The sequence below is a fragment of the Strigops habroptila genome, chromosome 8, assembly GCF_004027225.2.
Source record: "Strigops habroptila isolate Jane chromosome 8, bStrHab1.2.pri, whole genome shotgun sequence".
NCBI classification, from domain to species: domain Eukaryota; kingdom Metazoa; phylum Chordata; class Aves; order Psittaciformes; family Psittacidae; genus Strigops; species Strigops habroptila.
Genome location: NC_044284.2, coordinates 3,742,091 through 3,766,493, shown reverse-complemented (window position 1 = coordinate 3,766,493; position 24,403 = coordinate 3,742,091). Strand labels below are relative to the sequence as shown.

The 24,403-nt window shown below is 38.8% G+C and overlaps 1 protein-coding gene across 1 annotated transcript in view; it reads left to right on the top strand.

The window, feature by feature from the left end:
* Window positions 1–24,403, top strand: part of LOC115611913 — a 505,339-nt gene that overhangs the window by 149,715 nt on the left and 331,221 nt on the right. Inside the window, exon 3 of the mRNA XM_030495581.1 lies at window positions 9,156–9,206. The gene's annotated coding sequence lies outside the window, so the exon portion shown is untranslated. The remainder of the gene's footprint in view (window positions 1–9,155; window positions 9,207–24,403) is intronic.

The window sequence follows — 24,403 nt, the reverse complement described above, 5'->3', positions numbered from 1 at the left end:
GGGGTAATGGTTGGACTTGATGATCCTAAAGGTCTTTTCCAACCTAGTTGATTCTATGTTTCTATATGGTACAAATCTCATGGGCTAAATACATGCTCGTGGCACTGCTCAAGCCTAATCCTGAGTGCTTTGCTAAAACAATCAGGGCTTGGCCCTACTTGTCCTTGGTACTAATATTGTCCTTTACCCACTAAGCTTTTTATGGGATAGAAATGGTTTATTTCCATTCATCACATTCACAAGGTATGTCTATAATTGTGAAATATTAAAAAAAAAAAAATATATAGCACAGTTCATAATCTGTATTAAAAAAAAAAGCATCCATGTATTAGGCCATCAAGAGTCAAAAGCATAATTTGAAATGATAAACGTATCCATTTTAAGTTACACATTACTTTGCATAGTTAATATCACTATAATTAGTCATAGTTCCTGTAATTTATTGAAAAAGATGCTCAGCCCCTCTAGTGTACTACAGTGATGAATGTTGGAAGTGCAACTTTGGAAGCAGGAATCAAGAAAATTAGTAACAGTTGGAGAATTAGCATGTAAATCAATAATATCCTTTCTCTTGCATCTTGAAGACTGAGGGTATACATCACGCACTGCATAACGAAAGGGAGGAGAGAAGTTGGAATCGTAACCTCTTTTACATTACCAGGTCTGCTTTCCCTGCAAGAACTGTTTAAAATCATTTCAAACGTTAGAGTAAATCTCTAGTAAATATTTAAACTATGTATAACTAGTCACAAATAAATTAAGCTGATTTTATGCATTCTCTCTAATTAGAAGGGCACAGCATTTGTTGAAACGTGATTAGTATTATTCATTAAGCAAAAAATTCTCATTTGTATCTTATTATCACTATTCTGCATAAACCAACACAATTTGTCATGAACTCCCTCATTTGCTGTATCCTCAAAAAGCAGATTATGCTTATTTTTCATTTGGACAGTGGAAAATCAAGCCAGGTGTTTGGCAGCACCAGAGTGTTCAGGTGTAACTGTGCCAGTGATGGTACATTACTAGCAGCGTGGATGAAGAATGAGGCATGGAGAACCTTGGGACTGAGGTGCCTTGAGGCCCATCCCTTTCGAGTGGTCCTGCTGATGAGACAGGTGGTGTTGTACAGGGCTGCAAATAGGAGAGAAACTTTTCTGTAAAGTCAGCCTTTCACCTTCAAGTGGAAATGAGCAGTGCTTCCACATGGCTGCTGCTGCGCCGACGTACCTGGACGTGGTTGTGACTTCTGTCCTGCGGTTATCTAAAGCCTGGTGCACAGAGGTCTCTGTCACTGTCACTGAGAGGAATTAGTACAATATTGCACGGGCAGTGCACTGTGCATAAATATTTATATGTGACCTTGATTGTCGTATATTATGCAGGGTAACTAATTCACTCTATGCATATTCTTCCCCTTCTTTCCTCTCATTTCTTTTTAAGCTTTGAAGAACATCTATTTAAATATCCCATGTTTAATTCTGCCCTCGTTCACATGCGTGTAAACTGTATAAGTAATACTGCTGAGCTCAATGGTGCTGAGTCAGTGTAGAGTGTGTTGGAATAGAGCAGCAGCCTTTTACATCAGCTCAGTGGTTTTATGGATTTAGAAACTATGTGAACCCTGTGTTCAAGCTGCCAGGATACAGGACTGAGTGTCACAAGGACTGGGTTCTTCCGACTAACTGAGACCTAGCACTTTGTTCCTTATAGAGATTATAGGGATAATGATGTTTAATGGGCACCAACATCTATAGGGACAAAAAGTGCTATAAAGTTATTAGGCATGGTTATTTCTACATTGGATAGAATCACAGAATCATAGAATGGTTTGCTTGGGAAAGGACTTAAAGATCATGTAGTTCCAACCCCCCTGCCACGGGCAAGGACACCACGCACTACACCATGATAGATGATAATATTAAAGGAATCATCTGGGGTTTTGGGTTGTGCTTCCTACAGCATGTTTTTCAGGTCTGCCAGAATCTGGTTGTAAGGTAATAAGTTGTTACAGTGCCTTTAATAAATACTTGTAGGGATCAAGAACAGGCCTGGCTATGTAGACAGCCGGAGTCCAGCCTCTCTGGACAGCTGACTGAATTCTTCACTGTTTTCCTAAACTGAGATGGTGATGAGTGTCCCAGTAAGTTCTAGACAGCGTAGCACATGGTAGCCCTCAGAGACCAGCATGAGAGGTGATACACTTGTGTACTTGTTCTCTACGGTTCCCTTTCTGTGCCCTTGGAGGTAAGTTACTTCTTTTTCAAACTGGACTCTCTCAGAAATTTTACACTGAATCTGCTGTCTGGTCATATATTTGGAGCAAGGAAACGGTGAGACAGCCCTGTCTGTGTTATGATACTGAAATATATTGACACTCTTGCAAGTGATATGACAGGAAATCCTCATCCCAAGATCAAAGCAGAGGAAAAGTGCTATTTCCAACATAACCCAATGTCAATGAAAAGTCCTATAGTGAAAAGGAAGGACTTTGTATATGGCCATGCTAAAATAATAAAAGCCTAGATACAAACATGAAGCCCACATCTTGCCACTTGACAATTCATTAGTATCGCACATCTTTGTCACTGCTCATCTATATCTTGCCTGTGAGTTACTATGACTGGTTTATTCCATTTTACTGCAAATGTACTCGTGAATTACAAATCCGGACTATGAATAGCTTAAAGAGCTAGTAAGAGAAACAATTACATTTTCTTTCTCTCTAACATGCAATTTTAATTTTCCTAACTCTAAAAACCCCATATCCCCCACAACGCAGGCCTGCCAGGACGCCTGAGATCTGCAGGCTATGGCCTCTCAGGCTGTTTTCCAATGACTCATTTTTAATTTTAAAAAAGCATTATCTCTAGCTAGTAAATTAACAACAGCCCATAGTGCACACACACTGTCATCCATCTGCTTAAGGCTCTTGTCACTTGACACCAGTCTTGTATCTATAGACTTCATCTGGTATTCAAAAGCTATCAACCCTGCCTCCAAGATAGCCCACCTTCTGGCTCCGGGCTAGAGGAGTGAGTCTCCATTTCCAATTCTAATGAACACATAGCTAGCAGCACTTTTTCCATTAAGGATCTGGTGTTCTTAGAAAACAGACAATGCTGGAAATACTTGGATCCAGACCTGCATGGAAAGTGTTTGTAAGAGAGGCTGAACTACTTGAAGAGTATTCCTTAGGCAGCCTGACTTCTGTTTCTGCGCTTCTGTCAAGCAGCATACTCGGTGTTAGCTCCCGCTCGTAGTATGTTAGACATTAATGTTTATACTGCTGCATTCTGAGGAGTGGGACATATTGACACATGCAATTCCTTGTATTTTCTTTCAAATTATGAGCACCATTGTTAAGGAGTTTTGAAAAATGCACATAGTATCAAAAATCTCATGACTAGTATGAATTCCCCAAATGAGAGAAAGCCATTATATGGTTGGAGAGGAGCAGCTATTGCACAGATACTGAACTTTGTGCAATTCCAAATTTGGCTTCAAATGAGGTAGATTGTATCCTTGCAGGTAATTTCTATGTAATCTGATATTTGCTGTGAAGAAGTGGTAAGGATTTAACAGAGAATTATGCCTCCTTGACAAGCTTCACTTATCACAGGATATAGAACAAGTTCCAAACACTTACTGCTAAATCAAGGTTAGGGAATGTGTTCCAAGAGTGACATCCTCAGTGGATGTGGTATCATGGTACTTGCAAGAAAGCAGAGCTCTGAAGGACATGTGATGGGTGGTAGTAACTCTGCCTTTGCTGACTCTTTGGTCAGGTATGGAGAGGGGATGGAAAGTACCTGTACCAGTTTAACTCACAACTGATTGTACTTCAGCATGTGATGGACCCAGAATGATATTCACATGTGTTCAGTTGAAGAGTGAGGCTGAGAGAGAAACAAGAGACTTAAGATAAGGATGATCAGGGGCTGGAGCACTTCTCATAAGAAGAGAGACTAAGAACATTGGGGCTGTTCAGCCTGGAGAAGAGAAGCTGCGTGGAGACCTCAGAGCAGCTTCCAGTGTCTGAAGGGGATGCAGCTTCCAGTATCTACAAGGGTGCTGGAGAGGGACTCTTCATCAGGGGCTGTAGCAATAGGACAAGGGGTGACGGGTTCAAACTGAAACAGGGGAAGTTCAGGTTAGATCTAAGGAGGAGGTTCTTTACTGTGAGTGTGCTGAGGCGCTGGCACAGGGTGCCCAGAGAAGTGGTAAATGCCCCATCCCTGGCAGTGTTCAAGGCCAGGCTGGACAGCACTTGGAGCAGCCTGCTCTAGTGTGAGGTGTCCCTGCTCATGGCAGGGGGTTGGAACTGGATGGTCTTAAGGTCCTTTCCAACCCAAACCATTCTATGATTCTATAATCAGGCTATTCTGAACCTCGATCTGTCAATGATGCAAAAATACTGTAGTTGCATTTCTGTCAACTCCTGCTGATGACTTGTGTCTTGTTTCACAAATTTAAGCTTACCATTTTGCTCTCAGTTAGCTGTATTTTTTACTGAGTTGTCTTTGAGAGACAACTTTAACTGATGTTTTTGAGACTTTGTTTCTTCCTTTTGAACAGGAGGAATCAAGTTATTTTGAGGAATACAGTGCCAGTTTAACGGGAGTGATGCTAACTATATATATATTATTTAATACGGTTCTCAGGTGCATGAATTATTTTCCTGTAATTTGTATGAAGAATACAAGCAGTATCTTAAAAGTGACTGTGGAAACTTTCTTGTGTGTGCATCAAATATGAAACTGCCCTATATTATTAAACCTTTGAGGTGATTTTTCCATTTATCGGTGTTTTCCAAATCAAACTAGTTCTGAATTTGATTTCAGTTGGGTGGTGTTATATCAAATGTTTCACATCAGTACATAGTGAGATAATGGAGGAAAAAAAAGCTCCTTATGCTCAGTCTTTGTAATATGTGACAACAGCATCAAATTAGTAGAGAAATGGCTGTTGATTTCTACTCTTTAAGAAAATAAGATTTGTATGTAAACAATTTAAAATAAAGCCTCTAATTTGCTTCCAATTATCTAGACCATAAAGCATTAGTAATGGAAGCAAATTAGGCATGGTTTTTATTTATACATTATCAATTGGGGAAATTGGCCCTTCCCCAAATGTAGCCCTCACTCTGCAAACATTTGCCTGCTTCCTTACCTTTAGGCATCCAATTAATCTTCCTGAATTCATGGGGCCAAACTCTGTGATTATGGTTTAGCAGCCATAACTGTCTACAGGTTTGGAGGTCAAGCAGAGGTTTAAACTTACCCTGGAAAGCACGCAAAGAAGATACAACAGGGTGCCAAAGTGACCGTGGGGTTGCAGCGCGCTGTGCAATACTGCCTTGCCAAATGCATTATGAATTTGCCAGTCTTGGCTTTTGGTTCTGAAGGCTGCATAGATTTCCAGTGTCCTTCTTTAGGTAAACAAGAAGGTGTTTCTATCGTCGTTTTACAAATGTGCTTTGCTTAAGGCTGCAGGCTCAGGGACTTGTTCCTAGAACTGAAGAGCTCTTGGTTCCTGGTTCTGCATTCAGTGCACAGCAAAATGCCATTCTCCAAGCAAATCTGTGGAAATATGTACATAAATTATAATTATAAACATGTAGCTTATTGTGTCCAGTATATATTCACTGGTAGACAATGAGTATTAGAGGAATAATAACTAATCCCATCTGATGGTGTGCAAGACTCCTTATGGTGCTTTATAAATAGTAATCCACTCTGTAAAAGACGATTATACTATGTAAGTCTTGCTACATACAGCTGCATCCACAAACAGAATTAGGTATGCAGGACCCCATCTTCCATGGGATCTTTCATGTATTGTTTGTGTTCTCTGTTGTGCAGTCGATTCACCAAAGGAGTTTATTGGGCAGATAATGGACAGACACTGTATTCTGGTTTTCAAATTATAATGAACAAACAACATTTCTATTTGTTAAAAGTGGAAAATGGGTGAAAGATAAATTCCACATTTCTCTCTTTCAGAAATCTGTTTCTGTGGTATGAAATGCTATTATTGGTTTGTGGGTTTTGTTGTTTGCTTTGGTTTTTATGCAGACTCTTACCAGATGAAGCAGTAATGTTACCCACTGGCTTTGCTGTTTGGTTTTGTAAGGGTCTGACAGTACAGGATAGGAAGTGAAGGGACTTTCTGATCCAGCAGCTATAAACAGGTTTCAGTGGATGATGTATCAGGCCCAAAGAGTAAAAAGAAGTCTGGAAGTGACTTTTGGTAGCGAGACAGCTTTTTAGCTACTCCATCACAAAATACTCCAAACCCATTTGCAGAATGTTACCTTTACCTATGTTTTCTTCATTAAAATATTTTATGACCATCCAAGTACCTCACAGGAGAAGAGAACTTTAAAAAAACCCCAAGATACCTTCAAACCCATCTTTTCTAATCAAATCTGCTTCAGTCTAACTGAAAATTGTATCTGTAAATTGCCTGGTATAACGGCCTATGTTGAAGATTTTTGTCCCAGTTGTCTGCATGGGTTAAGTACGGCACCAGATTTTAAGGACTCAATGTAAGAAGTTTCATGGCTAGTCCATTAACTTATTAATTATTAGCCAAATTGTCTTGTAGGAAAGCAATGATTTAAAAATTGACCCATGGAATAGGTAGTTGTGATTCCATAACTAGCAAAGGAGGTATTCAGTATTTTTACAGTTAGACATTCAGTAAATAATGAGAGTAAGTAATACTGTACAGTAAATAACACTAAATATCAAGGCTATCAATTTAATTTAAAAATTGGTTAAATTAATAATTATTGTATTAAATAAAAAAAATCCCAAGGAAAAGACTTGAAAATATGTTCTACTAATGAAGTACTTTAATGTAGGAGAAATACCTTTTATAAAGAGAATGAACAATAGAATATTTCAAGCTAATCTAAGAAAACCTCATCTCAACCTCTGTCCCTTTCATTCTTTGCCCAAAGCTTGGGTTTTTGCAGTCACAATGTCTTTTCTCCATATCTAAATATTGAACACAGAGTAAGTTCAGATCTGCAGACTTCATTGTACACTTCAAATGTGGGCTGTGCATTCAGAAATCTTCCTATGTTTCATCCTCTCACAAGCTGATGGTAAAAACCTACAATAGCTCCTTTCTCATCCTTCATATACTTTTCAGAAACCTAGGCAAAGAAAAAGCCTTTACAAGCTGGAAATCTCAGCCTGCCTCAACCACCTTCCAAACCTGTCATGACTACCAATTTTTGCCTATTTATATGATTAAGAGCTTAATGATACACCCATTGTGTCCCTTCTAAAGAATATAACCCCAGAGTAAATGACATGTTTAGAGGACTGAGGTCAGATCAAAGTGTTGCTTTCCAGTTATCTAACTCACATGAGACTCACTCAGATTTGGGCAAGAAATTCCTTACAGTCTCTAGACTGTTGACCCGTTCTTTAAGAAATAACTTTGTTTTCAGCAAAGGTTTTCCTGCACTTCAAACATTTTTAGATGTAAATAAAAATGTAAAGCTACAGATGTCTATTGATAGTTTCTTAAGCTATTTGTAGGCTTTCCTTATCAAAACTTCAAATTAGTTTATTTGGATTATGTTTGAAATGCTGCAGTAATAGGATGGAGGGCATTGAATGAGCCATTCTCTACCTGAAGCCTTAGTCTTGTTTTGGCAGAAAATTGATGCCCCTCCTTATGTTATGTAGGATCTTTTTTGTCTATTTCTGTGCTGGAATCTTTAGCAATGTTTGCAATCTGAAATAGGAGGCTGAGTAATGAAACAAGGCTTAGAAAGCACTATTTTGCAAGAATGGCTTAGTGCCTGCAGTTTCTATGATGTTCAAGACAATCTATCTGTATTTTAATCAGCTGGCTGCAAATGAGGAAGCATGCTATTGTATGATTAATGGAAACTGCTGGGTTTAAAGTTACGGTGATATATGTATGTTAAATATTTAGACTATACTTTGTAGCTGTTAAAGTTTGCTATTAACATAGCAACACTGCGCACTTGCTGTATTGTACAAAGAAACATACTTTTATTCAGCGATGGTGCATTGATACTCCAAAGTGAAGTGAGCACCATTTAACTTTAAACATCATGCCATGTTTGCAATTAACCATTAAATTGTCATTTCCATAAAGCCAAATGTTTTGATAGGCAAAAAGCAGTTGCTGTAGCCAGAAAAGAACCCCGAAAGCTCAGGCTTTATACAGAGCAGGTCAATAAGCAAGAGTTCTGGATGTGTTAGAAGGCAGTGGCTTCACAACTCCTGGGACAAACTGCAATTTGATCGAGTGCCAACAAGTGAGGTCATCCTCGTATCGTTTTTATTTGTTGGTTTTTAATTTGTGGGTGAAGGCTGTGCTCATTAAAGTGAGGAACTCCACACGAGTTTTAGCCAAGCGTTACCATATTCCGTGTAATGACTTGTGTACACTTGTATCCTTTTCAAGAGTTTGTCTAATTTTCCTTGGAATTGCATTGAGTACTTTATTATTTAAGTATTTTGGCAATCTGTACTATTTTTGGTACAAACCTGCATTTGATTACACTCATATAGAGCATGCTTTGTCCTTTCTCTGTGCTCTTCTTGAGTGAGCTTGGTGCCCTTTCTTATTGCTTTGCTTTGTTTTTGATAAGAGAAATAACTGACCAAACAGCTTTGTTAAAGTTATTCTCTGCATTTTGAGATTTATAAGGAGGACAATTAATTTGAATTACTGTAGACCTTTACATATTTCTGTTATTTTCTGGTGATATCATGGAGTAGAAAATATTTTCATGATCTATTTTTAGCAAAATAAGTATTTTTTTTTCTTTGTTTCTTATTTATTAATAATGGCATGGCTCTTTTCTTCTTCAAATTTTGTTGGATTAATTATTGAGCTTATTAGAGAAGTAGTGAGAAGATCTCTTCTGGTGGCAGAAAGACACCGGTGGCTTCATGCCTTGGCCACGAGGCTAAGCAGTATCAGATCGCTGAGGCCTGTGACAGTTAAAATACCCAGATTGTGCCTGTAAATGTTTTCCCTTTTGGAAATGTAAACTTTGGACATTAATGCTGCCATTACCAGGGCGCTGCTGGCATTGCTCCTATGGTAGAAGATAATTACTGGACTCATTCCTGACATGTAACATTTCTTTTCTTCAGGGAGGTGGGTGGACGAGCACACAGAGCTCACTGCTGAAGTACTGAAGTCGGGTAAGTTCTCCTTTTGCCTTCATTGGTATACTGTATGCCTTCCAAAATATGTAAGGACTTGATGGAGAAAGCATCTGTGTAGTTCACGTTACTAGAGAAATCTGTTTATTATACATTGTACTGAGGTTGTTTCTATTCTTGTACCCGGTGTGCCTGGTAAACAGTTTGATTTTTGATTGCCTTTTAGGCTTTTGAGATGACCTACATGGAGCTTTTAATTTGATTTCTACTGACTAAGGTGTTTTCTTAAGTTATTTCCTGCTTTGTCACTCTGTAAAAGCATATAAAATTCACCTAGCTTGGAGGACTATCACAGCTGCTATAAACCACCTAAGACTTCATAATAAATGTATTTCCCAGATAGAGACTTTGGGGGTGCTTGGTGTATCTTACCTCCACCTAGATGGAGAGCTAATGCTGTGGCCTGAGCCTATAACAAATGGAAAGAAAAAGAAAGAATTACAGCATGATCCAGGGATCATTTGTTCACCTAGTCATACACTCATTTCCCATCTTTGTGTCTCAGCATTTTGACTGCCTCCTTCATCCTTTATGGCTCTTCCTTTGTAACGAACATGGTCCTATGCATTACCCCGAAGGCATTACTTCCTCCTTAATGAAGCGCCACACATTCTTCCGCACAGTGCAGGAGCTTTGGTGGACTGCCAGCTCCACTTGCTGTGTGGAGCGGGGGAAATGCACAGAAGCACAATCCTTTTCAAGCCTTTCATTCCCTACAGAACGTATTAACAAGTCTGAGAGCAGCTGTGCTTGCTCCGGCTGTAGGGATGGTACATCTGACAAAATGTAAGCAGCCTTTCCTATGCCATGAGGTTCAGACTGATTACATAATTACAGTTCCTTCTCTAGCCTCCAGTAAGAAGGAAACTTAAACAACAAGCCAGCAAATTTTGGGAAGCTATGAAATTAGAGAAATCAAATGACTTTCAAATGGACTTTCTTTACTCTCTAGTTATAATAACACACATAAAATTGCAAGGAATAAAGTAGAAAACTTGAACACCCATGAAAGACATTTTTGCACTGCATACATTGTTGAGTTAATGTGAAATACCTGTTTAAATCAGCTCTTTCTGTAGTTCACTTGTCATACATCTTAATGTCAGCAACATCTGCAATGGAATTGCAACGTGGATCAGTGCAGATTATCACCAGTTAATAAACAGTCAAAAGCAAGTTTTAGGTAGCACAAACTCTTTGGTTTATTTCTATGGATAATCCACACATATGTTTTCAATGAAAACTTGTATTAAGCACAAAAGTTACGTACGGCATGATATGTGACTGACTTTTATTATTGGCATAATGTTTGCTTGTCCAAGATCAAATCTTACAGCTTAGTCTCCTCTTCTGATCTTTGCTGCAAATATTCCTTTCCAGTTCACAGTGCTCTAATAATGATATGACCTCTCATTTTAACACAGATCTTGCAAGAAAGGTGCTCTTAAGTATATGTACATCTCTATAATCGAGAGAAAATACTAAATTATTGAATTCAGAGGATCATTCCTTAAACACTGATTCTCAGAATGAATGGAGATCATGGGGGAATCTTTAATCATTAGTCATGTCTTAAAGATCAAAATTTCAATCACTTCAACTGGAAGTTTTTGGATGAACTGCTGACTCATTAAAAGTGAACTCTAGTTTTCAAAATGATTTCAAGGATGTCCACAAATCACAACAGAAGAAGAGGAAATCGTATTCCCCAGCCCCAGAAGCAATTTTATATAATTCTAGTTATTATGGGTCTTACTATCCATATAAAACTTCTACCTTATCTTTGTTACCATAGGAGATACTTCTGAGAGTACTGTTGCTGAAAATGGTATTTATCCCTGATCGATTGCCTTCAAGAGGGTGGTACTTTCCATTTTATGGAAATACTATAAAGCTTTGAACACTGAGCTTCAGAAGGGCTTTAAGGGTGAACAAACAGATCATTGTCTACAACCTAAGGACCTACAGAGTGCAAACTGGGTAACTTAGACAGTGCTGCAAATCATCTAGTGTTTATAAGGGGGAAAGCTGGCATGCAGCAGTCTCTGCAAGTGTTCCCCACCAGGCTACTAGCTGTGTTTAGTTCTGAGTAACAGGTCAGTGTTTGCTATCAGCCCAGCAACCACCATGGACAATAGAAATAGGCCTGTCAGTTTAAGATTTAGTTACAGGCAGCTTCATTTTTCTGGATCTTGTGAGCCCTTGAAGTGCTCTCACAGTAAGTGCCAATACTTTTATATTGTTGAGTCAAACAACCCACTGGTTTCAGGGAAATGTGTTTAGGATCAGAGGTTTTTGTAGTAATGTCCAATTTTAGGCCCAAAGCACCTGACAATCAAAGTTTTAAACCAGTGTATCTTTTCCCTGGTATCCAAAAAGGTTTGCTCTCCCACCTGTGTTTAAAGGCGGGCTTACGTGGAAGTGTCACATACACAGCCAGCCTTTTTGTGCTTTGAGCGGTAGCAGCAGTGGATGACTGCAAGTACAGTATGTCTTCTTACAGCAGTACTATTAATTATTATTATTAATTATCATTATTTGTTAGTAATACAAGAATTAATAGAAAAATCAGTATTAATTGCATCTTCAGTGGTGTGTATCTGTAGTGTCTGTTATCCCATGTGTGAACAAATGACGCATTTGGTTTTAGAGCAGTACAATGTCACTGTGATTACAGATGCCTAAATAAGTGCTATGTAAGTGTATGTAGTTCATCCAGCTCCCTCGTGAGTGGTAGGTGATACTGTGTTCTTCAGTGGTATGTCAAGGCATTATAATACAACATCTTCCTGATGTAATGGGCATTTTGCTACATTCCATGACCTAAAATAGTAAAGGAAATGAAAGAAACCATCAGACTCCATGTATTGCTTGCAAGTCTGTCTCTGCCAGGACACAAAAGTTCTCAGAGCTCAGTGGACTTTTTGCAGGCACCGAGTCTGAATGTTCAGTAACTCAGTGTGAAAGCAGAAGCAGCATTGCGTAAGCCTTGACAATATAAAGCAAAATGTGTGTAGATTAACAAATAACCAAGATTGGAAGGTTTTCTTGCGTACAGTAGGCCTAGCCCTCTCGGAGATGGAAATAAGCAGATTTCTGAGGTTCTGAATGCAAATCTTGATGCTACCCTTCGGAATTTACAAAATAAATAAATAAACCATCCCCAAATGCAGCCCTGCTTGAAGCACTGAACATGCCAGTGGCAAGTTCTGCTTCAGACTCCAAGAGATAAAGTACATTAGCGCATATCGGTTCGTCTAATTTATTCAGTGTCATTGCCATATGACAACCTTCTGTTTGATTTTCTTATAAACTAATAATTTCCTGAATGAACTAATACTGCCACAGCCACGAGTACCTCTGCCTTGTAGAAGTTTTTTATTGTTGTGTATGCAACTAAATTGAAATATCTTTCACTTGAAATATTGACTTTAATATCTCATTTGAAAAATTCATGAAGCCTTTGATGTTAAATCCATACTCAATTTAGCCAAATGCCATTAGAATATGCAATACGCCTGAATACAGAGAGCATTATTGTCTGTGTTTCTGCAGAAGAATTACATTTTATGACTGTAACGTCAGGATCTTTTTTGGATTTGTTCATGAAGAAAAGAAAGGGAAAGGCAGCACATTAGGAACGAAATGAAAAGTGGTATTGATTAGGCTCTCATTTACCCTCTCTTTGCTTCAGTCCCTAAATGCATGGAAATAAGGGTTGTGCCACAGCAAGTAACAATGCTCTGTAATGAATGGAACAATCCTTAGAAAATTAGTGTAAACATGTATGATAGTGCACAGATGTTGCTCCTAGGAAGTGGCGTACATTTATTTTACATCTCCATTTACATACGTCTCTTTATTTCCTAATAGTATCATAATAGAAACATGACAATAGTTAATGATTTCATAAAACACGGGATGTAAAGCTGACAGAGAGGTAGAACATTAATTGAAACCTATAGCTCTAGTACATTAGAATTACATCTCCTAAATGACTCATGATAAAAATATCCCTCTTTTGCAGAGGAGGACAAAGACAGGTAAAAAAACAGGCTTTCAGCAAATTAATTTTTCTTTTTTCCCAGTAAAACAGAGACTGGCAAATGTTGCAAAATCTCCTGAGTGCTAATAGAATGGTATTTGCCTTTAGTAATTTATGGGCACTTTCCCCCCAGCTATCGATCACAGCTGAAAAAAGTAAACTGCATTAACATTTTAGGCAATAATGGCTCCAGAAAATGTTTGATTTTTATCACTACCAAACCTGATGTCATGCTACTTGCTTCTTTAGCAGATGTGGGAATGGGGAGTGTATCCAGCCCGGCTCTAACTGAATGAACTGGATGTAAACTAGTGCTTTGAGCTTGTTATGTTATCTTAAAGCATAAAAAGGAAGTCCACAAGTCAGGAGACTGCTGTGTACAGTGTAATGAGGTGTTCGGAGGACCTTGGGGTCTATGAGGATTAAAACTACCGTGATAAACCAAGTGAAGGAGGAGGAAGGGAGAACTGCTCTCTGCCACCATCTTCTGGCCAGTCCTCGGGACATAAGCCGCCTCTGCTTCATCTCCTCCTGCGTGGTTTACCGAGTCTCCTATTGCCTCACCCAAGAGGGCAGTCACAGCCATTTGAAGCAAGCTCATGCTGCAAAAAGAACATCTTTTTAAACATTTCCAAAGGGCAATTGGATCTTAACAAACTCATGCAGATGTATATTAAAGTGGACAGTGCAAAATGCCAGACCAAGGGAGCTGAAAGCTCTGTGAATGAATCCAGAGCATGAGAGCCCATAATTTTATGCTTAGAATTAGGAGAAAGCGTTATTTTGGTCAGTGATGATGACTCTGACATGGTCAGATAGTCCTGAATGTTCTAGAAAGGTGTGTTACACGTGATGGTGACTGGACCTGAATTCTTGCAATGCCAGTCACAACTGGGGAATCAACAAATGGCTGCAGAACTAGAGCCAGGAGTTCTGCTGCTTAGACCATGGGACTCACTATGAGAAACCTGGTCTGCTGGTGGCTGATGGGGTCCATCTGTCAGAGAAGGGGAAGAGCATCTTTGGTCATAGGCTTGCAAAGCTGGTGAAGTGGGTGTTAAACTAAAGTTCCTAGGGAGGGGAACCTCAATCCATCTCAATCCTAACCCAGTTTGATGCCAGCAAGAGATGCTTAGAGCCTGGGCAGGGATCACAGGTCAGCAGGAGAGCGTGTGAAGGACAGCATAAAGGAATTCCTGCCACTCCAGCCAGTAAGTCACCTTCATTGGCGCCTAAGTTAAATGTCTCTATGCAAAAATACATAGCATGGGGAGTTAGAGATGTGCACATGCCTGCAGGGTTATGATCTTACTGGCATCATGAAGATACCCTGTTTGACACTGACCAGCTGGAGTGCAGGGAGCTCTGCCTGGGGATGGAGGAGAAACTAAATGGGAGCTTGTGGGTCAGGATTAAAGGGAGGGCAGGGACAGGTGACATAGTGGGCACTCGGGAAGACCGAGTGGATGAGGCCCTCTGTTGACAGGTAGGAACAGCCTCATGTTCACAAACCCTGGTCCTCATGGGGGACTTCAACTACCCCGATATCTGTTGGAGGGGCAACACAGCAGGGCATAAGCAATCCAGAAGGTTCCTGGAGTTGTGCTGACGGCAACTTCTTTCTCCAAGTGATAGAGGAGTGGTGCTGTGCTGGACCTTGTCCTCACCAACAAGGAGAGAGGTTGCTGGGGAATCTGAAGCTCAAGGTCAGTGTTGGATGCAGTGACCGTGAACTGGTGGAGTTCAGGATCCATAGGGCAGTATGGAGGGTGCACAGCAAGCTCACTACCCTGGGCTTCAGGAGAGTAGAGTGTGGACTCTTCAGGGATCTGCCTGGTAGAGAACCATAGGATAAAGCTCTGGAGGGAAGAGGGGCTCAAGAAAGCTTGTTAATATTCCAGGATCACCTTCTCCAGGAGTGATGCATCCCAAGAAAGAGGAAGCAAGGTAGAAAGGCCAGGAAGCCTGAATGGATGAACAATGGGGTCCTGGAGAACCTCCAGCACGAAAAGGAAGCCTACAGAGAGTGGAAGCAAGGACAGGTAACCTGGGAGGAATACAGAGGAATTGCCCAAGCAGCCAGGGATCAGGCTAGGAAGGCTAAAGCCCTGATAGAATCAAATCTGTCCACAGACATCAAGGGCAGTAAGAAAAGCTTCTAGAGGTACGTCAGTGATGAAAGGAAGTCTAGGGAAAATGTGGTCCGTCTCCGGAAGGAAACGGTAGAGTTGGATACCCCAGGACATGGAGAAGGCTGGGGTACTCAATGACTTTTTTGCCTCAGCCTTCACCAGCCCGTGCTCCAGCCACACTGCCCAAGTCACAGAAGGCAAAGGCAAGTTCCCATTGACTGGAAAGGGGAAACATAGCCCCCATTTTTAAAAAGGGAAAAAAGGAAGACTCAGGGAATGTCTTGCATGACATGCTTGTCTCTAAACTGGAGAGACATGGATTTGACGGATGGACCACGCAGAGGATAAGGAGTTAGCTGGATGGTTGTACTCAAAGAGTTGCAGTCAATGGCTTGATGTCCAAGTGGAGGCAGGTGATAAGTGGTGTTCATCAGGTAGGAAGGAAGGTGTTCCTGCCTGTGGCAGGGGTTTGGAACTTTAAGGTCCCTTCCAACTCTAACCATTCTATGATTTATGCATTGCAGAGGAAACAGCTTCATTTCAATGCTAGTTAACGCTTTTTAACCTCAAGGTTAGTGTGACAGCTTTTCCCTGCAAACAAACCCTTGTGGGTTGCTTTTGCTGAAATTCCACATAGGTGCAGAGAGGCAGCTTGAAGAATGAAGTCTGACTTGCCCCTTACTAAGTTTTGTTTTGCTTTTGTCGATGTCCTTCCCTTTAACTATTTGTTGCACTCATACATTAAGTATTTGGAGAGTGGTGCAGAACTTAAGCTTTGCTAGTGGGAAGCAGTGTTGGAAGGTAGATTGACAGTGAAATAAGATTTGAAGATTCAGACTCTACATTAAACTTCTGGTTTTCCTGTGAGCCTTTCCCATTTGCAGAAATCTGTGATCTATAGAAGTGAGTTACATGAAAGTTCTTATTATATTAGTGTTATTGTAGATGACAACGTAGCACAACAGATTGATATTTGATTCCTCTGTCATTAATTGTGACAACAACGAACACATGGAATTCATTTACAAACTGTGCACAAACCGAACCTGCTATACTTCTGATTCCTTTCATTGATCAGGTTATTACATACTTTTATCTCTTCAGAGTTACAGAATTATATTGCCATTTGGTCATATGTTAAATCAGTTGTGACAAGTTGAAATAGATGTTAAAATGAGCGCTCCTACAAATTAATTAACAGTTGATTTTTTTCTTAAGAAGTAGGAGCATGTATATTACAAGTACAAATGAAGGTTAAATATTTCCACATACTGGGAGAATTTCTATGAGTTGAAGATGGTGTAAATGATACAATCTGTATTATGTAGATCCAAATGAATATGCTCACTTGTATTTTAAACAAATGTGAAAACCTTTCTTGGGGATCTCGTACCCTCGTGCTTTTTCTTCAGCTGAAAAAAAGAACTTCAGAACATCTGCTCCCCAACAGGAGATTAGTTTTTACATTATGCCAAATAATAGGAAATAGTCTGAAGTATATTCTAGGATGCAGCATATAGTTTATGTGTACCACTGAATCTGATACCGGTGGTGAATAAAATCTTATTAGAGAAATCCATTTGCCATGCCTGAAGACTTTGCAGTGAACAGTTTTACAGATCTCATTTTTCAGATCTGGATTTTATTTCAGGAGCTTTGCAGTGTGCTGATGAATAAAGAATTGGGGGAAAGAACACAAAAGTTGTATCACAAAGAAACTTCCGACTTCAGTTTAGCAATATCGCCCGCCCCAGCATGTGGCCACACACCTGTGTGTAGCAAACAGGAAAACACATGCTCCCTAAAACAAATTGCATCCTTTATGTGGATCACTTCCTCAAGGGTCTTGAGTTCCTGACTTTTAGTTTCAGCCAGGTAAGATGAGGTGGCCTGTTCAACCCATGTTATTAAAGAAATAGGTTCACCTATTTGATTTCATGTCATTGTAGTTCCAGCCATTCATTTATTCAATAAACAGTTTGGTATGTTCTGCGAAGTAATGAATATTGATTAAAAAATCGATCACTTATTAAGAACCAGTCTAAGGGAAATTGTTTATCCAATCAATTTTAATTTTTGATTTGTTATTTATATTTTCCAATTTAATCCACCCCTCCCTTAGGCTCCCAAAACTACCACGCAAAGCAGGAGGAAGGGCAGAGAGACACTGGCAGCCACTGTGCAAAGAACACAAAACCTAATGCATTCAGTTTAGATTAGGCTGGTTGAAATAGGCCATAATAAAGGAGTCTGTGATTGAAAACTGTGGATACATTACCTCATGCACCTTTGGCTGTTGGACTGAAACTTTGAGTTTTAATAGGATTTATTAGGCTCTCTGCTTCCTACCTATTACATCAGTCAACTCTGACACTGTCAAAACACAGTAGTTACACAAAAATATTATGGGTTTCATCTGAGCTGGCAGAGATTCTGAGCGTGGAGGCTGAATTCACAAGGCAGTGAGGGAGACCTACACAAGAGATGTTGAACATTTATCCATTCTCTTGACATGAGACCTAGGCTGTGAACAGAGTTGTTGAATATCACTTTCTGCAAGGGAACAGACTAACCATCTCACCTGTGTTTTATCTGGCTGTGTGCAGTAATTCTAGTTTCATTAGGAGTTCAAATTATACATAAAAGCAAAACTAATGTTAGTTGGCTTGTGTTGTTTCATTCTGCCTTTGAAAATTCAGTGGGAAATTCCCACTGGCCACGTTTATGAGCAGTCCTATGGAGAGTTTTTAAACTAAAGTTGGCTTTATCCTTTATATTTCCTGGGATTCTGCTTGTTGATGATCTTCTGACATTCCTCTTAGTTCATATCTTCTTTCATCAGTTTTTAAGGCAGATGAGGTATGCCTTGTCTTTCAGTTCCTTATTTCGCAAAGGAACTTGAATCTGCTCAGTGATTGAAATAGAAAATAAACCCATGTTCTAAAATGTCATATTTTTGTGCTTAAATAATACAGATTGTAGTGTAAGAAATCAGGAACAGGATGAAGCTAAGTACCACATTTACATAAATGTTTAGAAATACTCAAAAATAGAATACGTCGTTTTACAACTCAGGGATGTACACAACAGGCTTGCCTAAGGTCTCTCATGGATCCAGTTCTACTCTTTGATGGTATAACAGCAGGTACCATTAAAAATGTTTGGCTGGCACCAATCAGGAAGAGTTTGCAAACATTTGGGAGATTAGCATTAAGAGTTCAAAGGAGCTTGATAAGTATTGGGGAAAAGAAGAACAAGGTGTAATTCCACGTAGCATGGTCAGCACCCTCAGATTTAGAATCTGGATGTGAGACCTGAGGTGCAATACTCTGCCTGGTTTTCAGTCAAGATAGATTTGGGCTAAGCAAAGACTTATGAAACAGAGCAAGCAAAACCCTTGGAACCTCCTGGATATACCTAGCTGAGAAAAGACCGAGGGGTGAACACTATAAGCTCTAAATGATTGCTACGAAAAGGATAGTGACCAATTGTTCTCTATATTCACTAAGAGCAAGGCAAGAAATACTTCTTTAATGTTTAGCAAGAGATTTACATTAAATATAAGGAAAGAAGCAAAGTGTCAGACAATAATGCTAGCTGGGGGATGAGAGTAGCTAGTTAAGGAGGATATGTAGTTGTCATAATTTTTAAGAAACAGGTTATACAGAAATTATTCTTCATTCAGTTAATTGCATTCCTATATTTGGGGCCAGATGTGCATGGCATTAATGGGCAGATATACCAATATGGTAAGGTAAGGAATAGGGATGGTTTGGTACAGAGCAAGTTAGACTTTGCTGTTGCTGTGGGTTTATCTGTAAGGCTAAGAGAGTGAAAAGTTAGATCCAAACTCCCAGCTGTTATTCCATGAAACCTTTACCTCTGTAGATGTGATCACGATGGAAAAAGCTAACCAATATTGATTCTACCTAAATTCCCATCTGATGTCATCCCAGGGTAATCAGTAGATATTCAGTAAGACAATGTTGAATTGCTTCATGCATCTGTAAAACTAATAGCATTCAGTGTAATACTGTGAAAGAGACCATAGGAGTGCTGCACTTCGCCTCACCTTTTGAAGAGCAGATGTGTCTATAGGTCACTAGATTTAGAGATGAAAGAGCTCTAAAGTTTGCAAAAGCTTTTGATTAACTTGGAGCAGCCTTAAGCCTTATTTAAAGATAAAGCCCAAACCCTGTATATATTTGCCAATTCAATGCTAATTAAATTTAATAACATTATATTGCCACAAAACAAATGTAACAGCCTGGAAAATTGTGACCACTGTATTTATTTTAAAGAAGGCCTGGAGTTTGAACTAAAAGTCTTGTAGAAAATGAATGATGATTAATTTTCTAGGGCAACTATCCTGTTGAAAAACATACATACATACACGCTCATACTTCTATCTCATGACTCTCTCAATACTTCTTGTATGGTTTTTCCCACAAGGACTCCCAGGTATAATGCAGAGTAGTCCTTTTGCAGCTACTCCTGAGTGTAAGCAGTGAGGCCTGTTGTGTTTACAGCATCAGGTTTAAAGCGTAGTGTAGCTAACAGATTGTGCAATAAATCTGATCAATTTTAAGAAGTTATTTGTGTTAACAACTTCATGAAAATGTGAAGAGCTGCTAAGAAAGTACACTTGTTCTTAATGACCAACCTTGATTCATTAGGGCCCTGTGTGTTAGTCTCTATGTACCAAAGGCGTCTAGACCCCCTAACGTGTGATATGACTGGTTATCATTGTGAACTGTTCTGCTTTATCATATTTTCTGCATTATTCTAATCTTCTCTGTATGAATAGAATTGCATCCTTTTTGGCTTGACAGCAAAGACAAACATCAAGCTGTCCAGAAGATAGAGTACCATTTTATTCCTCTGTTGAAATTCTTGATGGGATGGGCAAAACATCAGCAAACACTCAAGGAAAAACCTCCTGACCCTCCAATTATTCTTTCTGGCATCTTTAGATATTTTCTTATAATAATTTCCTTTTTGAGAAATATTAAGTCCTTTGTGCCAGAACAAAAACAAAAGACCAAAAACCAACCTCAGACTTTATTCAATTGGTGTTGGTCAGAACTTGAATTTTACAGTAGTCCTAATTTACATTAAATTAGTGCTCAGAATGTTATGTTTTCCCCACTAGAATCCTGAAATTCAAGCAAAGCACACTGTACTAGAATCATTATGTTAAAATGGCTATTTATGATTGTTTTAAACCAAATGCTTCAAACCAGCTTTATTCCCAGGCTCATATCAAATAGCATGCACGCTGCTGCTGTGTAATTGTGGCAACACATTTTATAATGTTCCTTATGTGTACAGAATGGAGAAAAATCATATTACCATGTTATTCAACATGAAAAACTATTAAAGCCTCCAATTCAAATATGCCTTTTTGAAACTACTGAATTAACTGAGATTAAAATATAAATGCACTTAAGTAATATTTTATTTTCAAAACCCATTTTCTCTTTATATTATTTATACAGTTGATGTGTTTGACCAAGAGAATTGATATATTGTCCTCAATAAGGTAAATACCCACTGTGATTACTTCTCTAATTGCCGTAGCAATCTTTCTCCTTTCAAAGAAAGGAGTCAGTCACTATTGGAGAGAAGAAGTCCATTGCTGATTCTCCAAGCACAGTGCTGTATCCAGAGGATGAGGATGTCCTTCCTTCTCTCTGTCAAATCATAAACCTTATGCTCTGTACATACAGTAACTTGCTGCAAGAGGAGTGTATTAAACCAACCTCTCCCTCTGGGTCTGTGCCCCCGTGAGAAAGGAGGCAGCCAGGCTTTCTGCCACCTACTAACAGTGAGCTGTACACAATGTATTCTTTGGAGTTCATGGTTGAGTATCTTGATAACAAGTTAAAAATACTGCATGGTGTTAAAAACATCAGAGATCACTTTAAACGGGTGGAAAGTATAGTGTTTATTCACATTCCCAGGCCCAAAACTGAGTATGTTCACTACACAGTTTGGGTGCTTAATAAGCCCAAGTCCCAGTGAATTGGTTCTTGACAGTTATGAATGGTAGACTAGCTGCATTAAAGCAATGAGGGAGCTAACAGCAGGTTGGAAACTGGGTTTGAATAAATCATCAACCAAACATATAATGGCATTGTAACAGTAGGCCAAAACCTCTCCAGCCATGTGATTGCTAGTTGCCAGGAGACCATGGATCTTGGGCATTCTGAAAATATTGAAATAATTTTAGCTGTCTCAAATTTATAGAATCTTTGGGAAAATCTAATGCATTTAAATTTATTAAAATAGAAATGCTTTGTCAGGGTGTATGTAAAGCTTTTAGACAAAATAGGGCTTTTTAACTAGAACAGTTTCTTTTGCACATTGATCTGCTTTCTTCTGTATGATTTATAATGTATTTAGGAAGAATGTTTGCAAAATATGATGTAGGATTTAAAATCCTGACTGCAGCAATTCAGGGCCTCTAATGAACACATACAAAATCACTGTTGTGCTCTTAGGTGGCCATTCTGCCATCTCTTTGCTTAACATGGGTAACTTTATGCTTTAAAGTAGTCCAGTGGAGGTCAAATGCACTGCTTTCATGTTTAAATTTAATCACATTAACAAGCCTTTAAAAGCTAAGATCTACTGCTCTGTTTGCAATTAGCTTTCCTGCAAAAAAATACTGTTAGATTATGGCAGTGGTAGAAGCATTACATCAAATCCAGTCTTTTTTGTCCCCTTTGCCAGGTGTAAGTGTCTCTGTGCTATTCACAGATGCAACGTATCAGTGATAGGCCTGATTTACAGTGGGATTTTTAGGCTGTCTTCTTATTTTGTGGATGGAATGTTGAACTTAATTGAATGGAATTAAATAGATAGATGTTTATTTGAATGATGTGTGGCCCTAGAGAGGAAAGAGTCAGAATGACTCCTCGTAGGCTGCTCATCCAGCTCACAAGCCACTTTCTGAAAATGAAGCAACATGTGCTCATCTCCAGCACTTGCTGCACAATCTGGGATAAGTGTAGGAGACCTCAGAGACTGTTCAGAACAGCTGAAAGATGTATCTTGCTTTGGCTTTTTATTTCTAGTTCTGCCACGGGTTGTTTTTGGATGGCATCAGGCAGTTGCCTAATTTTCCTGGTAACAGGGAAGACTTCCCTTTCTTACAAGAGTCAGGAGAAAGACTTATTTGCTGCTTGTAAGGCTGTTGTATTTTGGGATTGTAAGTGCACAACTCGCTGTTAACTTAAACTAAAAGAAATAAGAGGAAAAAATCTGCTGATTCATGAAGTATGAATCATGGTGCATTTAAACTTTGTCTTAGGTAGATATAATGAATAAACCAATTATACTGTTTGTAAACTGAATTAATACAGACACAAGAATTTCTTTCAATGCAATATGTTTTTCCAAGCATACAATCAATGGAGATTTTCTGTTTTAACCAGAATTCTCTTTCTGTAAGACAGCAGCATCATAAAATAGGCACTAGGCAAAGCTTGGGAAAGGGAAATAGAGTGAGTGAAACTAAGGGCATGTGAAGAACAGTCACTATCCAGCAACAGCAGCAAAACAGTTTCAATTTTCTGGATTATTAATTCAAATTCACACGCACATGCCAGTTAAAATTAAAGGCCTTTTTTTACTGCTCTAGTTTAAATTAAAGATTATATTCTGCTCCACAAGTCTGAATTAAATAGCTTATTTTGCACACCAAGCGCTCATTTTAAAGCTAATAAAGAAAAGACATAGCATGTACGTGCAAGCTCGAGACAGGAAGGGTCTAAATTACTACACCTGTTTCACTTGGGAGCTACTTTATTAGTGTTACAAAACTTGGCTTTCAATTTGGCAGTCAGAAGCACATTTAGAACAAGCATTTCTTTGTTTTGACAGAAAGGCTATGGTAAATGAATGACGTTTGAGCGAGGTGTGAAATGTGAAGGTACAAAATTAACTGGTAAGATAATTACTGTTCTAATTCTGCATAAACAAGCGTTTTGAAAATCATTAATAGTTCAGGGAAATAATGTTAGTGATTAAATAAGGTGGTTTGCATCACTGAGCACAACTAAGCTGCTTTAATTACATTTGAAAGCAAGGGAAAGCAGCTAATTAAAATTAGCACAGGGTTCCTGAATGACCAGCATTGCATTGTTGCCCTAACCTGTTTAATTGCTTGTTTATTAATAATATGTCTTTATTTTCCCCTCTCTGCATTTAAGAAAATTACTAAAGAAGCTAAAATGTGTAAAGAGAATCTGGCTACGTATACTTATCAGAATATGCAGTGCAGATGTAACCCAGGGAATTACTTGCAAGGCAAGCCAACATCATTCAGAAGTCATAACTTTTCTTCATATTAATAACGTGTTCTTCCTGAGTCACATTCGTATGTCAATCATGCCCATGGACAAGAAAAATGGTCTTTGGCACAATTGCCGAATTGCAGGATTTTGTGGCTGCTTTACTTTTAAAACTGCTCGAATACTAAACTTTAGCTAAAATATAGGTAATAAATCGGAGAGTAATCAATAATAAATTATGGAAAACATGAGCAAAAATACCATCTAAATTAAAAGAAAGCTTTCTACAGTCTCAGCCCTTTTTAACAAAACTTGTGCGAAATTGAATGTCTGCAAAGATAGGCCTGCTCTCAGAAAAGATGAAACTTGGTATTCCAAGGTTTCCAGCATATTTGTCCTTCAGGAATATCTGTTAAGGAACATGTGTATTGCACATCTGACTTTCTCTCCCTAGTCCCTCATGAGCTGTTTTAAGTTTTGCTTTATTAACATAAACCTATAGGAAATTGTTGGGAAGGGTGTTAATCTACACACTTCAAACAAACAAATATACGGTGTAATACAATGAAGACAACTAAAAATAGAGTAAAATGCTAATTTATTTTTTCATATTTAGGTATAATCAAGTCAAGGTAAAGCAGACATGATGTTTTCCACATTGATTTAGTATTTATACCGTACCTCTGATGTGAAAGGCTCAGA